The following is a 27,272-nucleotide window of genomic DNA, read 5'->3' as shown; positions in this document are numbered from 1 at the left end:
GCGCTGGGGATTAAACACGGTTCATTATGCAAAATCACACATTCTCTGCGTCAGCCCGGCCTTTAAACAAACCTCCGGATTCATACGGCGCCACCAGTGATGGGGGTGTCCTGGGGAGGGGGCATAATAATGGAGGCGAGCACGTTGGGCAGTTATGGACTAGAATGGATGCTGGACGCGGTGGTCAGTAGAGCCTTCCTGGTGCCGCTGGCCCGCGTGGCAGGTGGGGCCGACCGACAGCTGTGGCACCCGCGGAATGATGGCCCTCCGCCGGGGGAGGGGTGGGCCTGGAGACGGGCCGTGCGCGCTCTCCATGGGGAAGCCCCACGCGCCTGGAGAAGACCGAGCTCCAGCCCGCCCTCCGCGCCACCGCCGACCCCGAGACCAGAAGTCCTCCCTGTTCTGGGTCCCACCTTCGCCACCCGCCAGCAGGGCCCCAGTACCCCTTCCCGCCACCTTTCCTCCCCTGAAAGCTTCGAAGAGGCAACGGGCCTGACAAAGCCCTCCAGGTTTCCCTTGAGTGGGAATCGGGTTAAAACTTTTAAATGGGGCTGCGATAAACATTTCCGTCTTTGCATGTGTGTATGTGTGCAGTCATGCGTGCATGTGTGCATGTGTGTGCACGCGTGTACACACTCACCTGTGCACATGAGTGTGCGCGTGTGTGTGCTCGCACAGGCATGTGAGGCACGTGTGTGTGCACACACGTGTGCTCTGGGCACCAAGCCTCGCCCTCGTGGTGTGGCTTCCATGAGATGAGCCACCCGAGGGCCCCCCTCCTCTGCATACAGGGGCTCAGTCCGTGTGTTCTGAAGGGCAGGGCCCGTTTCCGTGGCTTTCGTGGGCGTCCCTGGCTGATTCTTTCAGTGGGAAGTCTGGCTGGCCTCAGAGACTGTCACTGTTCTCCCGGTGACGGCTACACGCACAGGGACCGCCTCTCCTATCCCCCGGGACTAGGAGAACGGGGCTTCACGATCCAGGGACGAGGTCTGTGCAAGCCTTTATCAGCGAAGCAGAGGGACCTAGAGATGTATTTAAAGGCTTTATTATAAGAATCTGTCCTTATGCGGTTGTGGGAGCTGGGGACACAGGCTACGGGAGGCTCTTGCCTCTGTCTGCGGGTGGGTCCTGGAGCAGGGCAGCCTGTAAGCTCCGGGGACAGGCAGAGCTCGGGATAGTCTCCTGTCCGTGGCCTCGCACTCGGCCCGGGAGGTGGAAAGCCTGTGGAGGAATCGGGCGGGCATAGGGGCTGCCCCCATGCCCACAGGAGGGCCAGCGCCCAAACACTGGTGTGTCTCAGCCTTCCCAGCACGCGAGGAGCACAGTCACGGCCGCCGGCCTCCCCAGTCCCGTGCGTGGCTGCTCTGGGGCTCAGGCTCACCCAGGGCGTGCAGCCAAGGGCTCTCCGGGCAGGGGACACCCACCGTGGTCCTCCCCTTGTCAACCAGCGTCCACGTAAAGCTCACGTAAATAGACTTAATGCCCAAACAAATAGCAAAATCCAAGCTTGTGCCTCATGTGAAGGCGCTCTCCTCCATAAACTTGAAAACTTGCGAGGGCGCAGCCCTGTTACGCACATTGGGGTGATGTTCACTCCGGCTGCGGCCAAACCCCACTCCCCTCTGAGGTCCCACGGCTTCAATACCATGGGCATTAGGCGTCTGTTACCCCAAAACACAGAGGCTTGAGCAACACGCCTGGACCGCCTCGAAGTTTCTGGGGCCGAGAACCCTAGGGCCTAGCTGAGAACCCCGGGACCTAGCGGGCCGCCTCTGACCCCAGTCCAGTGGGCACTGTCAGGAGGGGTCAGCCAGGCTGCGGTTTCATCTGGAGGCTGGATCGGGAAGGTCCTCCCTCGCCCGCTCGCGGGGCTGCCGGCCTGAGCGGTCGGGCCCCCGCCACACGGACTTCTTCGCGGGGCTGCAAGGAACCTGGGGGCGTGGGGGCTGCAGAGGACCGAGGGCAAGAGACGGGAACCAGCAAGCAGAAGTGACGGTGTCTTTGCAGCCTGACGGTGAAGTGCTAACCCGTCCCTTCGGCCGTGCTCCCTCCGTTCAGGAGCAGGAGCCAGGAGCGCAGCCCACACCCAGGGACAGGGTTCAGGAGGCCGTGGGCGCCCACGAGCTAAGCTGGGCGCAGGGAGGTGGGAGCCGGGCGCGGAGAGCAGCTGCCGGAACCGTCACACCTCGCTGCCTGCTGCGCCCCTGGCCCTTACGCCCACCGGGTCCACTCCCATTCCGTAGCCCCGTCCGTCAGAGCGCCAGAGCTGGGCGTAGCTCCTTGCCTGGCGGGAGACTGCAGCCGTGCTCCTGACGCGTGTAGACCCCCGAGGACGGCCCGAGCGCGGGACTCCCGTTTCCCGTGTCATGAACGGGAGGCGGAAGAGCCTGTAACCGCCGCTGAACGCGGGTGCCCCGGGCTGGCGGCTTGATTCTCTCGGGTCCCGCGCACCGCCCTGGGGCTTTCCAGATGGATGCGGCCCCGGCCCCAGGCGGCCCCAGGGGATCTCAGATCTGGGTCAGCAGAGGCGACCTGAACCGCGGCCACACTGCCACGCAGCCCCTGCTTGCAGAGCCCATTCTGGGAAGCTTCCCTCCTGCGGGTCCGGGGGAAGCATCGCGGGCAGCTCTGGCTCTGGGCGAGGGGTCCGGGGCCAACCCTGGGCCGCGCTGTGGTTCTGACCACTGTTTGGTCTTTGGTCACTTCCTTTAACAGATGTGGATTCAGGGCTGCCTTCGAGGGTGAGGGTGGCCGAGAGAGGCCGGGGAATGGAGCTGCCCTCCACAGGGAGGACAATGTGCCCTTAAGCACTTAGGATCCAAGCCCACTTGGGCACGGACACTCCGAGAGTGCGGGGCTCACAGCAGGGGGTGTGCCGTGATGGGCCTCGGCGGCCGTTATCTCTGGAGGGCCCCAGGCATGTCCACCGCGTGGAACAGACTATGCCAAGTCTGGAGGTGGGAGGGCTGGGGTGACATCATACAGGCCTGGAACCTCCCCAGTGCTGGGTGGGGAGTGGGATGGGGTCCCCAGGATCATCGTCTGTGATGCTCGGCCACCACCTCGGGCTGGGGTGGGCCTGGGGATCAGCTGCGTGGCCAGTGTGTGCAAACCTGAGGCAGACGGCCCGAGGACACTGGTGGGGACCCCTAGGCCAAAACTGCAGGGCCCTCAGGAGGGAATGGGACCCCTCCTGGCCAGGCCCAGGCTGGGCTCTAGCCCAGGTGGGTTCCTTGGGTAGAGGTGAGAAGCGGATCGGACCTGACCCTCCAGGTGCTCCCGTCTGTGGCATGTCCCCGGGGTATGGTTGTCATCCTGCACACAGACGGGAACACCGAGGCCCCAGGGACCAAGTTGCCGAAAGCGGCCGAGCTCAGATCCTGCCGGTGCCTCCTTAACCTCAAAGCGTGAAGACAGTTGTCAGAGGGAACAGGCTCACGAACCCAAAGGTGCTTGAAGCGCGAGTTACGTGTGGGAGGGGCACATCTCCTGTGGTGCTCACACGCATGCTCGCACGCTCACACACGTCGGCGTGCGCCGTTTCCCTCTAACGCGCGCATCCCGGCCATCACGTCTCCGAGTTCCTCGACACAAAGGAAGAAGCGTGCGAGGGAGATTCTGCGTGCTGAGAACTCACTCCACGTGGGGAATAATCGGTTGTCCGGCGCCAAGTCCTAGCGGCGGGATGACGCGCGCCGGCGGTCAGAGGTGCGGAATCACACCGCGGGAGTGAGATCCGGGGAGGCTGATGAGGGCACATCCGCAGGGTTTCAGACAAAATGAGGATCGTGGGCGCGAGCTGCAGCTTTTGAGATCGGGGCTGCTGCGGGGGCCTCCTGGGGTCCCCGTGAAGCCTCCAACCTGCCGCGGCCGGGCGACAAGCCAGCACCATGCATGCTCGGTGTTGGACCGCTGGCGGCCGTAACGGAGCCGCGGAGAGGCGGCTCGAACCACAGAAACCCGTCGCCCCCGCCCTGGAGGCAGGCGTCCAAGGTCACGGTGCTGAAGGTGTTTTCTCTCGAAGCCTCTCTCAGCGACTGTGTCCTCTCCCTGTGTCCTCACGTGGCTGTCCCTCCGTGTGTCTGTGTCCTACTTTCCGCATTTGATAAGGACACCAGTGCCCCTGGGGGAGGCCATCCTAATAGCCTTACTTGAACTCGGTCCCCTCTGCAAAGACCCTGCCTCCAAACACAGTCGGGTTCTGGGTTCTGGGGTTAGGATTTTGGGGGGACATGGTTTGGGCCCAGCACTCACCTCGGCCACACGTTTGCTCACTTGTCTTTGTTTTCCGTCATTCACATGATGAGCTTCCCCTGTGCCTTCTGTGTGCTGAGCTGGACGGGACAGAGCAGCCCTCTGGGAGCCCGGCGTGTGGCGGACATGAGGAGGGAGCCGGGCTGTGCCTAGCAGGGACAGAGGTCCCCCGGGCAGGGGGACAGTGCCGTCCTGGGAGTCCACCCCTCGGGGACTGGGGGGGACAGGCTCTTTGGACGCACCTTTATTGAAACCTGAGTCCACTGGGTCAGGTCGCAGCCCAGGGGAGGGGACAGCACCAAGAGCTAGAGACAGGAAAGACCCAAGCCCTGGTGAGTGCGTCTGGGTGGGTCAGCTCCTGCCTTGTCTGTGGAAGGCTCGTGGGGGCTGGAGGCCGGGCACGGAGGAGCCCCAGAGGACGAGGACCTCTGACCCAGTCCCGTGCCCCTTGGAGGCCATCTCGGGAGATCACCGGGCACAGGGGCGAGGTGGACTCTAGCAGAAGCCAGCTGTGGACACAAAGCCACACCAGCTCTCCGGGACCCAAGCCCCCTGGCTCACGGCCCACCTTCCTGGGCTCAGGTGGCAGAGACGGAGGGCAAGGCAGGATGCACCTGGGAGGTGTCCCGGCCGGCCTGGGAGTGGAACGTGGCACCTCGTCTCCGTTCATGGGCCCGGGTCCCATGGGACCGAGAGCCCCTGGGAAACCTGGCCTTGCGTGCCCGGGAGGAGGAGAGCGCAGAGCGCGCGCACGGGGCCGTCTCCGACTCCGTGCTCTGAAGTCTGTTTCAGATCCCTGAGCGCTGACTCCAGTCTGAACGCCCTCTGCGACGGGAGTGAAAGCCCTCGAGCGGTGGCCCCAGGGACTCGTCCTGCGCCCGTGGACCGTGAAGCAGCGCGCGGACTCGGGCAAGCCGCGAGCCACGCCTTCTTGCAGACGCGGGGCCGGCGCCACAGCACGACCGAGGGGCGCAGTTGGGTTCGATACGAAGGAGTGTTTGTATCCACCGCTGCACGTCGGCGTGGAGGAACGTGGACGGGTTTCACAGAAAACTTAAACCATGTTATAATTTCTTAAGCAACCGTCCGTCCAGGGGCGTGGCCGGGACTTACCCTACGGGAGTGTGGACAACGGGATAGCCAGTGGCTCTGGAGACTGTCACCAAGTTGCGGTTTCCCCTTGCTCCCTCCCTCGGACCTTGGGCCCCTGAGGACACCGGCTGCCACACTCGAGGACACCTACCAGCCCGGGGAGACGTCCACGTGCCGCGAGGAGCCGAAGCCTCCTTCCCAGCCATCTCGGAAGCGGCTTCCCCGGCCCCGGGGTCCTTCAGACGGCCCCGCCCTGGCCAAGCCTCACGGCAGGCTCCCGAGACGCCCGAGACAGCGCCCGTCTAAGCTCGACTGAAGGCCTGACCCCGCGAAGGCGAGAGATGGGAAAGGGTTGTCAGTGAAGCCTCTGTGTTTTGGGGTCATGTTTTGCGCAGCAGTAACAGCGGATACACCGTCTCCGCGAGGGGAAGGGCAGGGCGCCAACACTTCCTTCTGCCTCTTCCCCTCGGTGTCCACCGGGTAGAAGCCCCTGGCTGGACCCCGGGAGTGAGCGGAGGCCGGGCAGCCTGACGGCAGGAGCTGAACCCGTGGGTGTGAAACCCCCACCGCGGCCTGTCGGGCTGCTCGGGGCAGGTGCGTGGCCCCAGGCCTGCCTCATGGTCCTCCCCAGGCTCTCCTGATTCTCTAGACACCGGCCCCGAGGACATCTGTCTTGACCGTGAACCTGGGTGAGTCGTCTTAGCTGTCGCTTCTCTGAACCCCGTACCCATGTCTGTGCCCCTCTGTGCCCCTCAGTGCACCAGGCACAGTGGGAGCCCACGGGTCCTGCAGTCAAGGGATGAAGCCTCTCTCCGCCACTTGAGGCTCCTACGAGTAACGTGTGTGGTCTTTAGAATGGGGGCGGGGGGAGGAGAAAACGAGACTAATCGGGCTGAGCCCGAGGCCCCTGCTGCTGTCCCTGCAATGAGCCACCAGGAGCATCGTCGTGCCAGCTGCTGGGGAGACGTCCACAAGCCAGGCTCCGTGTCCGTGGCTCCCCGCCCCCTCACCCCTCCCCCGGGATGCGCAGCTCCTTTACGGAGTCAGAGAGGCCGGAAGTGGGCTCCGTGCTCCGTGAGAAGAGCTCGTCCAAATGGACTGAGAACCGAGGAGACGAGGTTAATGGAGCCAGCCGGGGAGCGGCCCCCTCCTCTGTCCCCGGACTGTCCCTGCTGCTAATGGGACTTCCTGGAAAGGCCACCAGGGGCCAGTCCTAATGCTCCGTGATGGGCCGTACAGGCACTTAATTGCCTGAGGCCGCTGTGCATAGAACCATTTTTCCAAATTCCCCGTTCTTCGTGACAAAGAGACTCATTTCATCCACCAGCAGGGGCCACAGCCTTGGTCTAGGGGGTGGTCAGCAGAGTGCAGGCTCCTGGCGGCCTGGAGCGTGGTTGGCTCTGCACCGCGCTCACAGGCTGCAGCCCCGAGCCGGGCCGGGCTTGGAGGGTGGCGTCCCCCACAGTCCGGGCGGGCCATGCCCCTGGGCGACCCAGGGCCCCGCGTTCGCGTCTGGGCTCATGTACTCCTTTGGGACCCGAGGCTGCGTGAGAACTCCGTGGCACAGGTGTCCCATGAGGGGCGGGCCCGGGACACAGCTCTGGAGCCAGACACACTGATGGGACCGTGATAAAGACACCCCCCCCCCGCAGGGCTTCGTAGCCCAGGATGGGGCGGGAAGGGTCCCCCGTGGACCAAACCCCCGGTGAGAACAAGGACTTTGGGAGGGAGCCCCTAGCCAGGTTGTCCCGATAACCAAGCCTCTTGGGATGCTGGGCCGCTGGTGCCCTGACTCTCGGGTTCCTCAGCTAGAAGATGGGTCCGCAGGGGGCCCCTCTGTGGTGGCCAGACGAGAAGCAGGGGGGGCTATGGCCGAGCAGAGCCAGGCTGGGGCCGGGCATGCGGGCGGCTGCGGCGGGAGCGGCGTTCACGGCTCACCTTACACACAGCTTCCCGCTCGTCGTTACGAACAGCTTGGTTCCGCGTGGTCAGCAATCTTAGAACAAATTAAAACACCACTCAGCAAGGCCCGCTCCTTGCCGGGCCCAGAATGAGTGACTGGACCCTGTACCCAGCGGGCGCCGTCCTGGCTGGACGAGACGGGGCGGCCTCCAGGCGCTGGGACCTCTCCCCTCTCCAGCGCCCCCTCCACGAGACAGAAGCTCTCCCGTGGTTTGCAAGGTGGGCCCCTCGCGGCAGCACCCACGGATGGGGGACGGTGGCCGAGCGTGGACGCAGCCTCAGTGCCGTGGCCCGCCCAGGTCATCCCTCCACAGGCTCCAGATCGTCCTGCCCCCGCTCCCCCAGGAAGGGAGCTGCCCCGGGGCACGGACGATGTTCGCTCGTGCTGCTTTCTCTGTAGCTCCGCTTCCCACGGCGCTAAATTTGGGTTTCTTTTCCTTAAAAAGCAGAGACGTAATTGGGACAATCCTTTATTCTATGGATTCCCTTTCCGTTGAGCTCAGAGATGTGCTTCTACAAAAGCGACTGTTTGCTCCTTAATGGAGAAGAGGTCGGTGACGACCGAGGAGACAAGCGCATCTCAGCAGAACGTGGGTGGTGGGCTCATCCCACAGGCGCCTCCTTCTCCAGGGTCCCAAGGTGGTCCCCCGCCTGGATCCCCCCCCTCCACCGCCTTCTGTAGTGAAAAGAAATGAGGATCCGGTGGAGGTGAGCCAGAGGAGGGACGCTGGGGGAACTCTGGGCCCTGGAACCTTCCATCTGGTGAGGGCGACGCGTGTGTGTTCCTGACCTCATCGGAGAAGGTGGCGGCAAATGGCTCCAGGCTGGGAACTGAACATTCAACATTTGGGCCCCAGCGTGGGCCCAGAGAGGCAACGTGAGCTTCTCAAGGTCACACAGCAGATGAACAGCACGGGGGAGTCACCGCTTCCCCACTCCACCTGGGGGTCCCCCAGGCAGCCCCAGCACGAAGGGGAAGTCTGAGGGCACCCCAGCCATCTGGAGGAGCGGAGGCTTCCCTCCTGAGAGAGCCGCTGACCTTCACTTGCCTGGAGTCCTGTTTCTGCATCTGTAGGAGGAGAGCTGGGTGGTGGCGGCAGCGCGAAATGTCGGCGGGGAAGTGCTTAGTAAGCCAGAGCCGAGGACAGAGACTAAAGCCTCATTATTCTCAGCGGAGGAGGCGGGCGGCGAAGCTCCAGGCAGCTCCTCTGGGCACAAATGTGGCCGACGGCCTCCCGGCTCTCGGTGCGGGTGGGAAGAGCGGGCTGTCCATCACCCCTGCCCCCTGCCTCCCCGCCCCGCAGGCAGCCTGGTGTCAGCCTGGGGAAGGGCAATGTGGACGGGGGCAGGGCCGGGGGCTGGGTGGCCTCCCGCGTTGCATGGCTGGAGAAGCCCGGTGGGGTCTGGGAGGCCATGCACCTGGGCCGAAACCTCACACGGGCACAGGTCCGGGGAGTGAAAGCACAGTCTGGGCCAGAGGGAAATTCATCCCCAGCCCCCACTGAGTGCAGGGACTCTGAGACAGGCAGAGCCCGCCCCACCCCAAGGGCACCTCCTCCAGGGAGCCCAAGACCTATGCCCTGCACCCCAGCTTCCCCTTCACCGTCCCGCACCGGCTCCCTGCCCCCACCCCTGTGATCTACAACCCCAGGACCTCAGACCTCTCCCGCCTGCTGCTCGCTGGAGGCTCTGCCTGGAGACTCGCCCTCCTTGGAGGAGCCGGGTTGGGGCTGGCGCAGCACTGTCTTCCCCGGGAAATGCTTTCCAGGCTGTCCCCAGGGTCCCAGTGCCAGGGCTTGTGGGCACCGGGGGCTTCTGCGGTGGGCGCTGGGCCGGGGGGGTGCGGTCTCCCTGGGATGGTTCTCTGGGAATCGTCTTATTCTGCACTTACCTAGGAGAGTCAGTGGGGTGTGGGCAGCGGGCTGTGCCTGATCTCGGTTCCCACGTTCACTCACTGAGCCCACGTGAGCGAACGCGTGTGTGCCCCGTGCCCTCCTCGGGCGCCCACAGGCTGGACTTCACTCAGTTCTGACTTCATGCAGACGACACGGACGTCACAGGACCCGGGAGGGCTGTCCCCACAGTCAAACTCCATCAACCTGCTTTTTGTGACGAAGTGACATTAAACGGCACCCGGCATCTGTCTCACTACCTTGAAATTCTGTTCCTCCTGGAGACGTTCGCTGTGGACTGAGAGCTGGCGGCTGTGCGTGGGTCCGTGGCTACTGGGCGGGGTCCCCAATGCCGGGTCGTGCCTTGGAGCCCCACACCGACCCGATTTGCACCCCGAGTTCCCGCAGCCCTGCCCTGACTGTCTCTGGACCCCCGGGCGAGAGAGAGGGGCCCGCTGCTTCTCCGTAGGCTCTGCCATCGACTCAGAGGAGCAAGGGTGGGGTCATTTGTCATTCAATTAACGGTGTCGGCAGACTCATTATTTAAATGACCAACCACATGTGTGATCAATCTTTAATGAAATAATAATTGTACTTCCCAGTCAATGAGTGCCCAGCCTCTCCTAAAACCGTCTCGGTATGAATAATTAATGGCAGTGCGTTCTGCCAGCAAGGGCCAAGTGTGGATGGGTTGCTATTTTCAAGGCGGTGTTGGGCAAGAACGTCCAAGCCACAGAGAATAGAAGGGCCCCCCGGCCCCGAGCCGGGGTTCCTGAGGACGTGCCAGGACCCGCTCCCGCCCACCCAGCCCAGCGTCCCCGCTGAAGGCAAGGTCCCCCTCCAGCCAGATGCCCTGACCCGGGGATGCTCCTGCTGGCCGGGCGTCGTGGAGGCATTTGGGATCAGCCATCGAAGTCAGCTGCCTTCCCTCCCTGCGCACCCCTCGAGCCCCCTGGAGGTGGCTTTGACAGCTGGAGCATCTGGGCTGCGAGGAGTGTATGGGCGGGGGGAGGACGGGAGACATGGCCCCCTCCGCATGGGGTCGGGGCGTCATCACTCCCGGGGTGCTGCCTGGCACCCGCGGCCCGGCTGAGTTGCTGTGTCCTCCATGCAGAAGAGGTCCCGGGCCCTCCTGCGGAACGAGGTCCTCTCCAGAGCTCAGGACAGGCCAGGGCAGACCCTGAATGTGGGGTCCTGGTTGTCCAGGGAGGGTGCCATCTTGGCCCATTTGCCGCCTCCTGGAGCTGCGGGGGCACAGCCGAGAGAGTTGTGTTAAAGCCTCAGAGCCCCTGAGGATCTCAGTCTGCTTGGTCCTTCCTGCTGAGACCGTGTGAGGCCGCATGGACGCCTTGAAACCCCACCGGTGCCGCACGTTCAAGCCCACAGGCAGAGTCCCGACTGCGTCCTGCTCCTGTCCACCGCAGGGAGAAGCCGCTCCTCCTGCCCTGGCCGGGCCGCCTCGGTGTCCCGTCGGCCGCTGCCCCCAGCCCAAGAGGAGGCACACCCGTCACCCCATCACCTGGCCCTGGAGTCTCTGGGGCACGATGGCCTCCCCGTGTCTGGAACACATCTGGCAGAGGGCAGGGACCCTCCGTGGAGGCCTCCTGCCCAGAAGGGCTCCGCACAGCCCGCTGGAATGCTTCTCCAGCTCTGCTCCAGTTTTGAGGTGACCCAAGAAGATGAGGGTTTTAACCCATTGCATCCCGAGTTCATCTGACCGACCCTGCGCCCCGAGCCGCATCCTGTCCAGCCGACACCCTGACGGTTCTTGGGGCACATGGGTGCTTGGGGTTATCAGCTCGAGTTGTCCAAGTGAAGGCAGACTCAGGGTCCTAGGCGGCTCGGGCCCTGCCCCCAGCCCTTCCCGGGTGCTTGCCGCCCCCTCCTCCTGCATCACACCTGTCCTCCTGCCCCAGGACCCCCCACTGGCCCCCTCACCCCCTGTCCCTCTCCTTCCCTCTGACCACTGCCCCCACCACACACCTGCACGGATTCACCTGCTCAGTCAGTGAGAGCCTGGGGCGTCCTCCGCACCTCCCCAAACTCCGGCACCTGGTGAGCCCCCTCTCGCTCGGCCCCTCCCACCGAAGAGCTCTGTCTGTCTCCTTCGTTCCTTAGCTCTTAGCAGCCAGCCCCAGGCCCGGCACGCGTGCGCTGCGTGGATGTCCGCCTGGCTGCTGGCTGCGGGGAGGAGGGGGCTGCAGGGACAGGCGACACGGAAGCCGCGTCTCCCTGGGGATTCTGGAGGGGAGGCAGGTGTTCCAGAGGCCCTGTCCTCCGTCCTCGGCCCCCGGCCGCCACCAGGATGCGCCTCGCTCCCGTGGCCATTTGGACCCGTTCCTGTTCTTCTACCTGATCCTGCAAATGAGCTCATCATTAGTCACTTCCCAGAAATGTACATTTCACGAATAATCACATTGACTTGATCGCATCTGCTTGGATGCTGTCAGCGTTTATAACCCTCGGGGACCACGACGGTAATTAAACAGTCGGTGTGTGGCTGGCTTGATGTCTCTCTCACCTCTGAGGGCGGCGGTCCCATCTGTCTTGCTCCCGCTCCGCCTCCCCGTGCCCAGGCCACTGGCTGGTGTATTTACATTTGGTGAATAAATATTTGTGGAGCGAATGTTTCTAGCGAAGCCTTTCCGTGGCTGGGGAAAATTTAAAAATTAACAAGGCTTCCAGCCAAGAAGGAGTAATGGGAACCAGATTACTCTCTCCCTCCTGACACGACTGAAAACACAGGACACAAAACAACAGAATGTTAGAAAAAATGTATCAAACAGTGGCTCTCAGGAGTCTGGAGAGCAAACAAAAAAAGAAATACACCCTGGAAGGTGTGAGACCAAGGAAGGAAGCCCCAGGACATTTGCACCTGCTTGCCTAGAGAGTTTTTAGGTTGCGGACAAGAAGGGTGAGCTGGGAGGACCCCTGAATTCTCACAAAGTGGAGGAAATGAAGCTGGGAGTTTGGGGGACCCTGGAGGTCACCGTCCACAAGGTAGAGCACCGAAGATGGGGGGCCCATCAGCAGAGGAGACTCATGGGTTTTCAGTGAATAAGCATGTGAGGCCAGGGGGGAGATACCCAAAGGAATCATGGGAGCAGTCCCAGGGACACATGGAAGCCCAGGCATGTGTGACATCACGAGTCACAGGGCATCAGAGGGGACTCCGGGAAGAGCGTGGCCTCCGCAGTGAGGAGCGTGGCTCTGGATGGCCCTGTTCTCATCTGGAAAAGCTCACCGGAAGGACGACACGTCTCCCGTAACTTAACTGTGTCCCGGAATAAGCCAAGGAATTTATCAGGTTATATATAATCCTGGGTATCCAATAAGGTAAAATTCATGATAACTAGCATCTAACCAAAATTTACTGGGCGTGAAGAAAGCAAGAAGGTACCGTCCACACCGAGAAGAAAAATTAACCCTTAGAAACCGACATGGAAATGACACCGACAAAAGAACTGGTGGGGAGGACAGTCCGGTTAGTGTCACCATATCCCATGTGGACAAGGAGCCACAGGGAAGAATGCACATGGCACGTAGAGACACGGGAGACACAAGGGAGCTGAGTCAATGCTCTTGACATGGAAACAGCAAATTCTAAGGAGGAGATCATCCGATGGACTTGGCGCCAGAGCCAACCCTGGAGAGCAGACCCCTGGGGAAATTAGAGACGCAGCCATGGAGACGTCACCACGCAGAACACAGAGAACAAGACAAAGCGGTAGCAGAGTGTGGCGACTGTGGGACAGCCACACGCGTCCCGACAGATGTGTGACTGACGTCCCCAAGGGAGACACGAGATGGGGCCACCAAGGCACCCGAAGAAATAAAATACAAACGTTCTCCAAATTGATGAAAACTATAAACCCACAGTCTACATATCCCAGTGAGTTCCAAGAACCCAAACCCAAAACACAGGTACCTCGCGGTACAGAATACTCTCGGGCTTTGAACTAGTGATAACGAGAGTATCTTGCGGGTCACCAGAGAAAAAGGACCCATGCATACGGAGGCGGGGAGGACGGGTCAGGGCTTCTGGCTGGAACGACCTGGGGCGGAGATCAGCCTCGTTCGAGTCTGGGAGATGAGCAGGACTGTCAAGCTGAGACTCCGAGAAGTGACTGACATCCATCTGTGGGGAGCGGCAGGTGCCCAGCACGACGACTTCATCCACATCCATGAGAAATGATGACCCCCACGGGCTCAGTCCACCTCCGTCATCTCCCACGGACACAACAAAGAGAGAAGGAAAGGACGTTCCTTTGTTGTGAGAACTCTTCGGGGCTGCTCGCTTGGGATCTTTCTTCTATGGTGTTCAGCAGCGTTGACCATGTTGGGCGCCGCCTTTCCAGTCCCACTTTTCCACGCCCGTCCTCCGGCCCACACCCGCCCACCCCAGCCTCTAAGAACCGCAAATCCAATCTCGTTTTCTGACTTTGGTATTTTAATGATGTAAATGAGATAATATAGTATTTGTCTTTGTCTGAGTTATTTTACTCAGCCTAATGTCTTCAAGGCCCATCCACGTTGTTGCAAATGGTAGGATTTCCTTATTTTTGTGACTGAACAGTGTGTGTGTGTGTGTGTGTGTGCACGCGCGTACGTGTGCATACACGCACCACATTTTCTTTACCCATTCGCCCATCGGTGGACACTTAGGTTGTCTCTGTGTCTTGACTATTGTAGATTACGCTTCAGTGAACTTGGAGATGCAGAAGACTTTTCAAGTTAGTATTTTTGTTTCCTTCGGATAGACACCAAGAAGTAGAATTCCCGCATCATATGGTACTACTACTTTTAACTTTAAAAGGGGGGGTTATTTATTTATTTGAGAGAGAGAGAGAGAGAGAGAGTGAGCGCACACAAGCCAGGGGAGAGGCAGAAGGAGAAGCAGGCTCCCCGCTGACCAGAGAGCCCAGTGTGGGACTTGATCCCAGGACCCTGGGATCATGACCTGAGCTGAGGGCAGAGGCTTAACCGCCAGAGCCCCCAGGAGCTCTGATTTTTAACTTTTTGAGGAGCCTCCATATTGTTTTCCATAGTGCATGCACCAGTTTTCATTCCCACCAACAGGGCAAGAGGGTTCCCCTTTCTCCGCATCCTCGCCGACTCTTGTTTCTTGTGTGGCTGATTTTAGCCACCTGACAGGTGTGAGGCGGTATCTCATTGCGGTTTTGATTTGTATTTTCCCGATGATGAATGATGTTGAGCATCTTTCCATGTGTCTGTTGGCCATCTGGATGTCCTCTTTGGGAAAAGGTCTATTTTTAATTGGATCAGTTGTGGATTTTTTTGCTGTTGAGTTATATGAGCTCTTCATATTTTGGAAATTAACCCGTTAAGAAATACAAGGCTCACACGTGTTTTTCCCAGCCATCTTTTCACTTTGTCGACCATTTCTTTTGCGTTCAGGAGCTTTTCGGTTTGGTGTGGTCCCACTTGTTTATTTCTTATTTTGTTCCTCTGTGTGATTTCCAAAACATCATTATGAAGCCCCATGCCAATGTGCTTTTTTCTCATTTTCTTCTAGGAAGAGGACTCCAGGAGTTTCATGGCTTTAGAGCTTACATTTAAGTCTGTAATCCATTCTGAGTTAATTTCTGTGAACAGTGTAAGATAAAGGTCCAAATCCATTCTTTTTTTTTTTTTTTTTAAGATTCTATTTATTTATTTGATGGAGAGCGTGAGCACAAGTAGGGGGAGCAGCAGGTAGAGGGAGAGGAAAAGGCAGGCCCCCGACTGAGCAGGGAGCCCGATGCGGGGGTTGAGCCCAGGACCCTGAGATCATGACCTGAGCCGAAGACAGAGGCTTAACCCACTGAGCCACCCAGGGGCCCCCAATCCCATTCTTTTACATGGGAAGAGCCAGTTTTCCCACCAGCACTTACTGAAGAGACTGTCTTTTCCCCGCGGAGTAATCTTGGTTCCCCATCAAATATTAGTTGGTCATGTAAACTTGGGGTGTTTTCCTGGGCCCTCAGCTCTGTTCCTTTGGTCTTTTTGCCTGTGTTTATGCCAGTTCCATCCTGTCTAGTTATTACAGCGCTATAGTAAGCTGCAGTCAGGGAGTACGGTGTCTCCTATTTTGTTCTTCTCTCTCAGGATTGCTTTGGCTATTTGGAGTCTTTTGTGGTTCCATATAATTTGAAGGTGGTTTTCTTATTTTGTGGGAAAAAAAAATGCCGTGGGAATTTTGATGGAGATTGCACGGAATCTGTAGATAGTTCTCGGTAGTATTGACACCTTAGCGATATGAGTTCTCCCGGTCCATGGGCACGGATATCTTTCCATTTATTTTGTGTCTTTCATTTCTTTGATCGATGTCTTGTAGTTTTCAAAGTAAGAGATATTGTACCTCCTTGCTTAGATTTATTCCGAAGTATTTTATTGTCTTTGAGGCTAATGTACATAGAATTATTTATTTACTTTTCAGAGGTGTCACTGTTCAGATAAAAAAAAAAATGCTGTCAATTCTTAGAGCAAGCTGGAATTCTCCTGTCAGGAAAATTATCTTTAGGAAACAAAGGTGAAATAAAGAGGGTTTTTTTAGCCATGTGACAGCTGAAACAATCTATCACTAACAGATCTATACTACAAGCAGCATGAAAGGGAATCTTTCAAGCAGAAGGAAAATAAGACCATATGGAAATCTATTTAAATCAAAAACAAAAAGTGTTATGAAGTTTATAACATAGGCGGGGGGGAAGGAAGGACAGTGATGGGAGGTTCTTATTTCATAGGTGAAATGATGTATTCCTTGAACACAGACTTTGGTAAGCTAAATGTGTACATGATAAGTCTCAAAGTAACCAATAAAATACTATACAAGGGGTTAGTTAATTAGCCAACAAAAGAGTTAAAATTTTCTTTTAAAAAATTGCAGTTGATTTTTTAAAAGCACTTTGAAAAGAGGAAAAAGGAACAAAGAATATATGGGATTAATAGGGAAAAAAAGGCAAGATGGTAGATTGAAAACCAGTCTAATAAATGTTCACATTAAGTGTAAATGGTCTAAACACCCCAAATAAAAGGCAGAGATTGACAGACTGGGTAAACAAGCTGTATTTGGCTTATAAGAACCCCATACTAAATATGAAGACAGAAATAGCCCCAAAGAACATGAATAGGAAAAGATATATCATGCTAATAGTAATCAAAATAAATCTGCTTTGGCTCTATTAATATAAGACAAAGAAGACTTTGTGGCAAAGATATCACCAAAAGAAAGTCTTTTCATAATGATGAAGGAGTCAATTAAAAGGGGGCATAAGAGTCCTCAGCATCTATGCACCTAATAACAGAACTTCAAAAACACACAAAGCAGAAACTGGTAGAACGGCAAGGGCGCCGATGGCTGGAGGTTGTGTGCCGACCACGGCCCAAAGCAGAGCATCCAGGCCATCCTTAAGGGGGCCTGGGTAGTGCCCCTCCATGTCCACCACTGGGCCCCGGGGTCCTTAGAGTCCATGTTGGCTGGGAACAGAAAGGTCTCTGCCCGTTTGCTCCAGGACTGAGCAAGGACGAGATGGGGAGGTGGGAGAAGAGGCGAGGCGGGGCTTCCTTGCTCCACTGGATGCTTGCTTCAAGATTTAAGTGTACTGGTGTTCTGAAGCATGTGCCAGAGCCCAACAGAGACCTGCTCAGGTTCCAGACCCTGAAGGCTGTCTCCTCAGGGGCTGAGTCCCTCTCCCTGGAGTGGGCAAGAAGGGGTTACCTGTTGGGACATCACAGGTGGGGGAAGGAACCCGTAGCTGGGTGTGTGACAAGATGAGAGCGGTAGCTACCTGGAAGGGAGTTGTCATGATTCAGCATGTTTATATGCAGAAAGTGCTCAATAAATGTGGACATAATTTTATGAAAACGGACCAGACCAGCTTCACAAACTTCATGCTGGGGACTAAGAGGAGCGGAGCCCCTTCCACGTGGGGTCAGACCCAGGGCAGCCCATCACACAAACTCTGGGGATCACACATGTGCCCCTTGGCACCGGCTAACTATATGCCGTGTGCTTGATTCCCGCTGCCTCCTCCTTCCCACTCAAACTGACGCCAAAGCCCTCTCCTGCACCATGCGGTGATCCCAGAGTTGCTTTCCCCGGCACTGCTGGCTTGTGGCTTATCACCATGGGGTGGGTGCCGTGTGCCTTCCCATGGACAGTTGCCCCATTCCTTGACAGCATGGTCAGGTTGATGTCTTGGGAAGGTCCCATCTGACCCTAATGGTTTGTAACGCTGATGTTTCCCCAAGGGTGTTGGATTGTTTGCTTGGGCTGCTGGATGTGCTCCTCCCTGAGCACGGGCCCCTTTGATCCATGACTCTGCAGATTCTTCCTCAACAGGTGAAGTCTCCTCCCCACCTGTTGCTTTGGGCTGACCCGGAGACCCGCTTGGACAATTAGAGGTGCTGGAGAAGGGGCTATAGGTCTCACCCTCTGTCTTGCTGTCCCCAGACACCGTGTAAAGAAGCCCCAGTGCAGAGGGGAGAGAGGCCCAGAGAACAGCCCCTACTGCCTGGAACGTGAGTGAAGCCATTGGGGCCATCTGGCACCATCCATTGCCACATGTCTACAGCCGCGTGAGGGACCCCATGGGCAGCCGGCCAAGGCCGACCCAAACTGCTGACCCCAAGACCAGTAAGGACGTAAAATGTTGGCTGTCTCAAACCCTGGTGTGAAATCCTCCTCTCCCAGGAAACTGCTTCCCTACACACATGTGTGCCTCTTCCTCCAAGCTCCTCTACTTCCTGCTAAGAACCACACTGTTTACTACTTAATCCCCTCTCATCTGCATTGTCTGTTTTGTCATTTAATGGGCAGAACTTTTATCTCCACAGCCAGACTTCGAGTAATCCAGGATTAGGAATTTATGCGAGTGGGAATGAGATAAGTAGCTGTTTGTTCTCATTTGTCTTTCTTGACAGTAAGGGGGAGAGCCCAGCCGTGGAGGGTTGGACGTGTTTCTGTAATAGGAATGCAAGAGGTCAGCATCTTCAGTGCTTAAAGGTAGCTCACCACAGGGCCTTTGCACAGGAGGTCAGCATGGAGGAAGTTGGACTGTGTGGTGGGATGTAGGTGGTGTCCTTGTGTTTTGCATCTAGCTTTTTGGGCATGAGGGACCCCAGTTCATTTTTCCAGCTGCCAATATGGATTATTCTAGGACTCGGTTTTTAAGAGGGTGATTCAACTTCATGGTCAAACCATGCCGAGGAGCTCTGATGCACACAGCCCTCGCTGGTGGGGCAGATGCGAACCGTCCAGAAAGAAATGACAGGATAAAATTCCCAAAGATTTCAGAACAAGAAGGCCTTGGGTGGTGGGGCATCTCTGGAGGGTCCTGGCTTTCTGCTGGCGGGGAGAGTCGTCAACTCCTGCTAGCAGCACGTCACAGGTGGAGGCTGTAGGAGAGCCGTGGTGTGGCAGGAGGGACAGGGGAACAGGTGCGCAGTGGTGGGTGTGCAGGAAAGGCACCGCTGCCCGGGGAGCTTCCGAGCGGCTAACCTTGCCCTTCACTGCCTCCTCCACCAGCCGCTGTTGTCGCCCCGCCAGCTTCCTCTGCCCTCCTTCCCGTGCAAGCCCTCAGTGTTGTCTGCCTGTGTGGACCGGCAGCGGAGCTCCCTGTTGGCCTCACGGGTCTGGGTCCGGGCGCACAGAACAAAGCACAAGTGTTCAGCATGGAAAGTTGCTTTTTTTGTAATTTGTTTGCAGACTTGGTATCAGCTCTGCGGCATCATGAGCTCTCAGAGACGGGGCTGGCCCTTGCCCTGCTGGCAGGGGCGGCACCATACCCGACTTCCCACCGGACCGGTGAGCTCCTTCTCCCCAGCAGGTCCCCAGCCTCTGCTGGAGCCCACCCCGAACCCGTCAGGCCCTTCTCCCACCGCTCCAGAGACAGGAGGGTGATGGGCCCCCCTCCCTGCCCCGATCTCGAGTGCACGCTTGCTGGGGGCAGGGATCCGGCCTGCGGCAGCCCCTCCCCGCCGCCTGCATGCCCCAGCCTGTGCTGAGGTGCTATGCGGGGCGGTGGCGCCTCCAGAACCGGATGGAAGGTCAGCATTGGGGAGAACGAACACTTCTCCCTCCTCGGTTCAGCGGCTTTGCTCTGAAAAACGGACTTGGGCATCGAGGTCAGAGCCATCGGCCCTTTACGGCACACCAGGGGGACCGTGGGGCCATGCAGCAGCCCAGCGTGGACGGGACAGCGGGGCTCGTCTCTCCCTGGGCCCCAGGTGGTGCCACTCCTCCCCTGGGGTCTCGGTTCTTTCCGTGCTCGGGGAGGCTCACGGGACCTGCTGCACGAGGCTTTGGGTAATGACCCAGCCTGGGGCACAGCCAGGAGCCAGGCTCCATGATTCGCTCGCCTTTCCCAGCTGCCCTGGAGAGGGGGGCCTCTTCTGATTTGGGGCCTCATCTGGAGGTGGCACCTGCCAAGCACGGAGGAGGCCGGAGCTCCACGGTGCAGCGGCCCCGACCCCCCCCACCCCGCTGCCCCCCGGGATGCAGCTGCCACCTCATTTCAATTTGTACAAAAGGGATTTACGGATTTCTTCATAATTTAATTTTAAGACTTAATCCTTCATTAAATAGATTTCCTCAGCGGAACCAGGGTGTGTTTCTGTTCGCTGTGGAAACAACCTTGAACGTCATGAAGGGCGTTGGCCCCTCGAGGTCTGCGGCGCACCCTCCCCCTCCCTGCTGCCTCAGTCTCCCCACCCAGCTGCTGAGGGTCCTTTCCAAGCATGGTGGCAGCCTGGCGAGCTCCCCAGGACAAGCAAAGCGCATGGTCCTTCCCGAAACCCCTGTCTGTGTGCTGCCCTTCGGGGTCCGGGGACCAGCTGGTGAGGAACCGGGGGAACAAAGAGCCTCTGCGTCCGGAGCCCCAGAGACCAGACAGGACCAGTGAGAACAAACGGGGTCAGAGACCTTGGGCCCCAGGACACCCCCAAGCCCCCGACACCAAGTCTGCAGCTGGTGGGAGGCCACACCTGCCCAGCTGGGCCTCCAGGAAGGGCATCAAGCGGGAGGTGGGCCTCGCAGCTGGTGAAGGGGCCTCGGGGACCATGGATGTTTTGTCACTTTGCACCGGATGCCAGAGCGCCAGCAGGTGGGCCCCAGGACGTGGTTCTTCCTCTCACTCAAGAGTCTGTCGGGCAGCTCAGAACGTCCCGGCCAGCAGGGCCCACTTGCTGTTTTGGTGGAGGTGGTGGTGGTGGTAATCAGTGCCCGGTCTCTCCGAGTTTACCTCCTGTGGTGTGGCCGGTACAGGCACTGAAGGTCTGGACGAGAACGTGGTGACTTGTGCACGAGGTGCCTTTGGAGGCTGCCGGGAACCAGACATGCCCACGCAAGTCCCAAGCCACCGTCTGCAGAGCCCGGGGTACAGGGAGGTGTGAGAAGAGGGGGTCACTGTTGCTGGAGGGGCAGGGAGGGTTCGCCCGTCCCCTGGTCAGGGGTGCAGGCACAGGTGTGCAGGGAGCACACAGGGAGCACTCAGGGGGAGCGCCCCCCGCTCCCGTTACAGGCCCCGCTCCGGCTCCCGGCTCCGGCTCCCAGCACGCCTGCCGCCCAGGCTCTGGGCACCTCCCCACTCGCATGCTGGGGGTTGCGGGCATCGCGCTCTGGGCCTGACGTCACCTTGGACGCAGTCTTGAATTGTTGCCCAGGGCTTTCCAGGAGCGGTTCAGTCTCCCCAGAAAAGGGAGCCGCCCTGTTTCCTCAGTGTCCCCATTGCAAGCCCGAACTGCACCCTCGAGAATCCGGCTGGTGGAGCGGGAAGCGAGGTCCACCCTGTAAAAGCCTGGAGAGGGGCGCGCGGGGCTCCTTCCGGAGGGTCTCCGCACGTGGCTGTCCGCCCACTGAGTGGCCGTCTGCGATTTCTGCAGGAAGTCTATACAGTTGCCGCTCCGGGCCCAGGCAGCCGGTGCGCTCCGGGCAAAGATCCTCCGGAGCCCTGTGCTAGGGGCCAGGCTCCTGCTTCATCGATTTTATCCTCGCGGTGAACCTACGAGGTTGGCCACGGACGCTCCCGTTCTGCGGCCGAAGAGGCTGAGGCCCGAGGACGCACAGAGGGAGGGAGGACCCTCACCACCACCTCGCCAAGGGCCTCCTGCGCCCCCAGAGTCACTGGTGCTTCTCGGGGTGAAATCCTGACCGGCAGTTTGCTCACGGGGCCCTCCCCGGAGAGGTGAGCATTCCGGGCGCCGGGGGCCATCGGCACCCGCGGGAGCAAACTCGGGGCCTCCGTGAGCGCTGACCGCAGGTGTGGGGTCTGGAGACACCCGTCCGCACGCGTCTGAGCGTCAACGCCGGGGAGACGAGCGTCTAGAAGGTGCAGGTTAAATTTCCTTGGCAGCAAGAAGTGCCGGGGAAAGTCTGCTCTAACCGTCATTTTGTCATTTGACCTAAAGCTTTTAAAACCTGACTCTGGAACCCGGGCCCCAGAGGACCTGACCCACCGCTCTGGGCGTGGCCCGGCCACCGCTCGGGTCTCTTTACTTGCTTTGTTGTCAACTTTTGTTACAAAACCTTCAAAACTCCCCAGATGCAGGGAGGAGTGTGTACGAACTCCTCGCATCCCACCCACCGGCGCCGATGACGCCCGACCTTGGCGTTGTTACCGTACCTCTTGCTTCTCATGGAAAGGTGGGCTGCTGGCCGTCAGTCAGGGGGCATCTGGGGGGAGTGGGGGGGCGGCAGTGGGGGGACACCCCTCCCAGGCGGGCCGCGCGGCCGGACAGCCTCTGGCTTCCTCGCCGTTGCCCCGTAGACGGCACCCTCCGAGGGCTCCTGGAACACTGGTTTTTCTCCAAATAAGAGGATGGATGTGGGGGGCCTCGAAAGGGGCAGCGGGTGCCCACAGAAGGCTCCTCGGGAAGCCGACCTGTCCTGGGCCCCGTCACGGGCTCAACAGACTTTATGGGGTGCTCGTCTCTCTTCCCGACGTGGGGGAACCCTCAGTGCCGGCAGCAGCCCCTGGAGGGCCCGTCTGCCTCGAATTCGGTTCCCACTTCCTGTAATTGTCTTCCCAGCCTTGTTTTAGAAAAATCTAAATCTTCCGTGTGCATCAGGGAGAAATCCTAATCTATCAGGGCCTCCCCCAAGGTGTGTCTGCTCAGCCGAGCCTTCCCCGAGGAGCCTTATCAGCGTTCGTCAGACCCCGACGTGGGGGAGAGACTCCAGGCTGGGCAGCTGGGGGGCTGGGATGCAGCTCGGCCTGGGGTGGGGGCGGGGAGGCTGGTGTCACCGTGAGCAGGTCCCCAGTGTCGCTTCCTCTGCCCTTCCCCTCCCTCCCTCTTTCTTGCCCCCCCTTCCCTCCCCCTCCATCTTTCGCCCTGCCCCCCTGCCCCCTTCCCATCCTTCCCCTTGTATCGACTCCCCTCTCCCTCCCCCCCTCTCTTTCCACCCCTCCCCCTCCCTCTCTCTCTCCTTCCCCTCCCTCTCCCCCCTCTCCGCCCTCCTTCTCTCCCTGCAACAAAACACTGAGGGGCTGTCAGGCATCAAAGGGAACACACTGCTGGGAGACCCAGTCTCAGTCCTTGACATCTGTCCGTGAATGAACTTGCTCATTCGTTTATTTTACAGATGCTCCCCGAGCCGCGCACGAGGCTGACAGTCAGGACACAGACATCAATAATTACAAACCGGCCAAGGCCCCGTTTGGGCGGTGAAGTCCGCTCCAGGAAGAAATTAGGCTGAGCAGAAAGTCAATGCTAGACAAAGTACAAGGACAAGTTGGTCCGAGCCTGGCAGAATGTCTGGCCCCGGGGACTGCGGCAGGCATCTGCCCGGCCACTCACCCACGATGTAAGCCTTCCCCAGCTCACAGGCGGGGTGGTCGCTCCGAGACTCCCATCAGCCGGGAGCCTAGAGTGAGCGGGGCCTGGCTCGCAGGCGTCCTGACGGTGGCCCCGTGCGCCCCGAGACCCACGTCCTGAGCCTCCGCGCTCTCCCGTCCCCCCTTCTCTGCCTGCGGAGCCTGCTTAGCTGCTGGGCTCTGCAGGGTCACCCTGGGGGCTCTCCTTGGGCCTCCTCTTGTGACTTGATCTCTGGGACGCTAAGAGGAAAAACCAGGAGCTGCTAAGTTTGCAAAATTCAGCTGAACAGTATTGGATGGTGCTAATTAAAACTGCTCAGGCCTCCATGAACTGAGCCAAACCAGCTGCTTTTAGCAAATTACGGCTTCTTCTTTTCCTCCCTAGCCCGTGCTTTGGGGAGCAGGGGTGCAGGGAGCAGGGGGCAGGGGTGCAGGGAGCAGGGAGCAGGGGGCAGGGGTGTGGGAGCAGGGGGCAGGGGGGCAGGGGGCAGGGGGTGGGAGGGCTGGCAGGTAGGAAGGGGGAGGGGAAGGCACAAGAGCACAGCAGGCGATGGAGAAGGCAACTGCCCCAGGTGTTGAGGACCAGGAGACGACCCGAGGTTGACTTGGAAGTGACGTGGGTGACCTCAGACGTCCCTGAGGGGACGGCAAGAGAGGGGGGCTTCACCCTGGCTGGGAGGGGTGCTGTTTCCCGAGCTTGGCGAGGACCTTGGGTCTCCAGAGGGCAGGTGGAGCCTTTGGAAGGTGTCGGACCAGTGTGTTGATCTGGGGTCCGTTGGCCTGTTCCGTGGGGCCCCGGGGGCTGGCTGTGGCCCGGAGGCCGCGGCAGGAGGAGGGGAGGAAGCCCAGCCCCTGCAGCCACGGAGGGATCCGAGCCGGGCTCAGGAGTAGACGCCGGGAGCTCCCGGGACTGCATCCCCCGCCCCCGCCCGGCTGTGCCGCGCGTGCAGTTCGGGCCCAGCGTCAGCGTCTGACAGACACGGGGAGCTGGGTTCCCTGCAGAGGGAGGAGCTGCTGGGAGCGGGAGGAGAAGGAGGGCTTCCTGGAGGAGGCGGTGTGAGGGGGGCCCAGGTCGCAAGGGGTGGGGACCGCGAGGCAGAGGGAGTAGCAAAGCGGGGAAGGCTCTGGAGAGACAGGCGCGGTGTTGGGAGCTGGAGGTGGGGGGATGAGAGCCCCGGGATGAAGTGGAGGTCACAGGCGGCGGCCAGGAGCTGAGGGAAGCAGGTGTGTCTGGGAGGAAGAAAGGAAGCAGGTTCTCCCTCCTGGCGCCTCCAGGCGCCTCGATTTCAGACCCTGAGCCCAGAACTGTGGGAGGCAGAAGCTGGGCTGGTTTCGGCGACAGCACGGGCGATACTGTGTGACAGCAGCAGCAGGAGAGGAGGGAGGGGACAGCGTCACACCTGGCCTCCCCTCCCCCACCTGGTCTTCCAACACCGGCCGCCCGCCGCGTTCACTGGTCTTCCCGGGGTCTTTCTGCCACGTTTGGTCCTGGCCGCCTGTCAGTACCAGAGCTGTGCAGAGGAGCACCCACATGACACACAGCACCTTTCGGAGACGGCGCTCGGCCCACAGCACCCAGGGCCGGCAGCGTGCACAGCTCCCAGGAGGAGCTCCCGCGGGCCTGGGGCGAGGGCGCGCGCCAGCTGAGGGGCCTGGAGCGTCAGCATGCTTGCGTGTCCCTCCGTGAGGCTGGGAACGAGGACTGACCCTTCAGGCTGGGGACTCGGGTGCCCATGCCGGCCCTCTCGGGTGGCTGCCATCGTCCCCCACGGCCTCCAAAGTCGCCGTGCTGGAGGGACACATGGAGGGAGAAGTCCGTGGTCCCGGTGGAAGAAGCCCGTCACCACCCCGAACCCCGATCTCGAGGCTGTGTGGACGCCGGGCCCTGAGCCGGGGACCGGGAGCCGCTTCCGACACCTTCCGCTGTTCCAGGGAGGAGTTGGGTGGGAGCACCAGCATACGAGCAGAGAGCAGGGTGCAAAGGAACTGGTTGTCAGGCAGAAGACAGGAGGCCACAAAAGGGACCCTGAGAACCAAGGAAGGACAGACAGGACCTGGGAATGGAAACAAAACCAAAAAAAAAGTAAAGTTTTTTTGTAGATTTAACTGAAGGCCTCAGGCTGAGATCATCTTGGGTTGGGGTGACCCGAAATCCAGTGACAAGTGTCCTTATAAGAGACACAGCGGAGTTGCAGGAAGAAGAGGAGAGGCCGTGTGAGGACAGAGCAGGGATGGGGGGATGCCGCGCTGAGCCAAGGACACCTGGGCCACCAGGAGCTGGGAGGCGGGGAGGACCCTCCCCAGGGCCTCGGGAGGGAGCACGGCCCTACAGAGATGCTCCCGGCCCGAGAGCCAGCCCCGGGCAGCCTGGCACCCACTCTCTCCCCGACGCCGAAGCCAAAGCCTGTCTCACTAGGAGTGGACGGGAGCCCGCAGGGAGGGCCCGCGCCGACGAGGACTTGCTTCCCAACCTGGGTGATGCTGTAACTCGGGAAATCGTTTCCCAAGAGGAGCTTCCTGTCTAGCAGTGTCCTAAATGATTCATTATCTTGAAACCTCCGTAAGGTTTGTTTGATTAAAAAACCATCGAGCATCGTTTTAATCCACACATCTTCAGAAAGTTCTGGAACCTCCAGCTTATTGAAATGGAGACGTGAGGTTCACAGCGGCGCCGGTGACACCCCGTCCCCTCCCCATACTCAATTAGCCAGACGTCCCCAACAGCTCGGGAAGCGCGTGCAGGACGAACCCGAGATTAATTTTTCACGGGGTTAGCAGACTGTAAGTGATTTTTCTATTTACTCATGTAGCTCGTACATAAAAGATGATGGTGTTTAATCAAAATACAGACCAACTGCACATTAGGCAGGATAAACAGTGTGAAACAGATTCAGTGTGTCCCTATGGTCTGCTGACACGCGTCCACACGCACTGATGACGCCTCCTGGAGAGCAGCGACCCAGCTCGTCCTGGGACCCCTCGAGCGCGGGGGGCTTCTGCCAGGCGTTGGCGGTGGTTCCGAGGGTTGTGAAGGCTGCGGCGATCCTTGCGATCGTGGCTGTGTTTAGCATTTTCTCGTAACCGTGGCCCCCGCCTTCAGCGCCGTGGGGTTTCTGGGAAGACCACAACCCGCTTGGAAGAAAGGAGCGCGTTTGTGCTGATCTTTGCCCGAAGGTAACGCCTGGGCCTGGTGCCGCAGACCGCGCCGCCGCCCCGGGGGACCCGACCCCAGCGCTGGATCCCAGCCTTCGCGGCCGCGCTCACCTCTGCTCCTGCTTCCCTTCTCCTTCGCAGACGTTAGCAGGCGCCTCTCCTCCTTTGAGACACAGCCCAGGACCACCCGCCGGGACCACCCCTCCCTACATCCGCACGTGGGACTCTCCAGGGGGGCTCCCAGGGCACTCCACACCCACTGTGATCAGAGCAGCAAACTTGCTACGGCGGCTAGTGGCGGGCTGCCGTCGGCTCCCCCAGTGGCTCGTGAAGCTCTCCCTGGGGCATGACCTCCATCTGGTTTACTTCTGTTTGTCCAGCAGCTGCGCAAGGCCCAGAGCCTACTTGGCTCTGAAGGAACATTGGCTTGCCGGCCGGCTGGATGCAAAGGTGAATGGACGGTGGATGGGTGGGTGGGTGCAGGGGGATGGGTGGCTCGATGGCTGAGCGGATGGATAGACGGATGGACGGGTGGTAGATGGTTGGGTGGATGGAAGGATGGGGGTGGATGGTGGTGCATGGGTGGGTGAGTGGACGGATGCATGAATGGTTGAGTGGATGTATTGGTGGTTAGATGAATGGACAGATGGGTAGTCGTTAAATCAGGAGATCTGCCTATAGTCTCGCCTACCCTCAGCTAGTTATCTGGCTCTTGGAAGGTCAATCAGAGTCTAGGATAGCTTCCCCACTGGACTAGTTGGTCTAGAGAGGGCAGGCAACCTCCACAGGACTTCTAATTAGGTCTGATTTTTTTGGTCAGATAAATAACCATAACTTTTTCGTGTAAGCATATCATCAATATTATGTGGGATACACTCACACAAAAAATCATTGTTTATCTGGCATTCAAATTTAACTAGGCACGCTGTCTTTTTATTTGCTAACTCTGGTGACCCTGCCTGCCGGGGAGGGGACGGGGAAGGGAAGTTTTCTCCTTCACATACCGCGTGAGATTCTGTTGCAGAGTTTGGAACAGAACAGGCGTGGGCAGGGCTGCGGGCAGGGGCAGCGCTCTGGCCCGCTGTCCCGGTTGATCCTGGCCACA

Source organism: Martes martes (assembly GCF_963455335.1).
Source record: "Martes martes genome assembly, chromosome: 12".
NCBI classification, from domain to species: Eukaryota; Metazoa; Chordata; class Mammalia; order Carnivora; family Mustelidae; genus Martes; species Martes martes.
The sequence above is the reverse complement of the archived record's forward strand: the minus strand, read 5'-3'. Positions refer to the sequence as shown.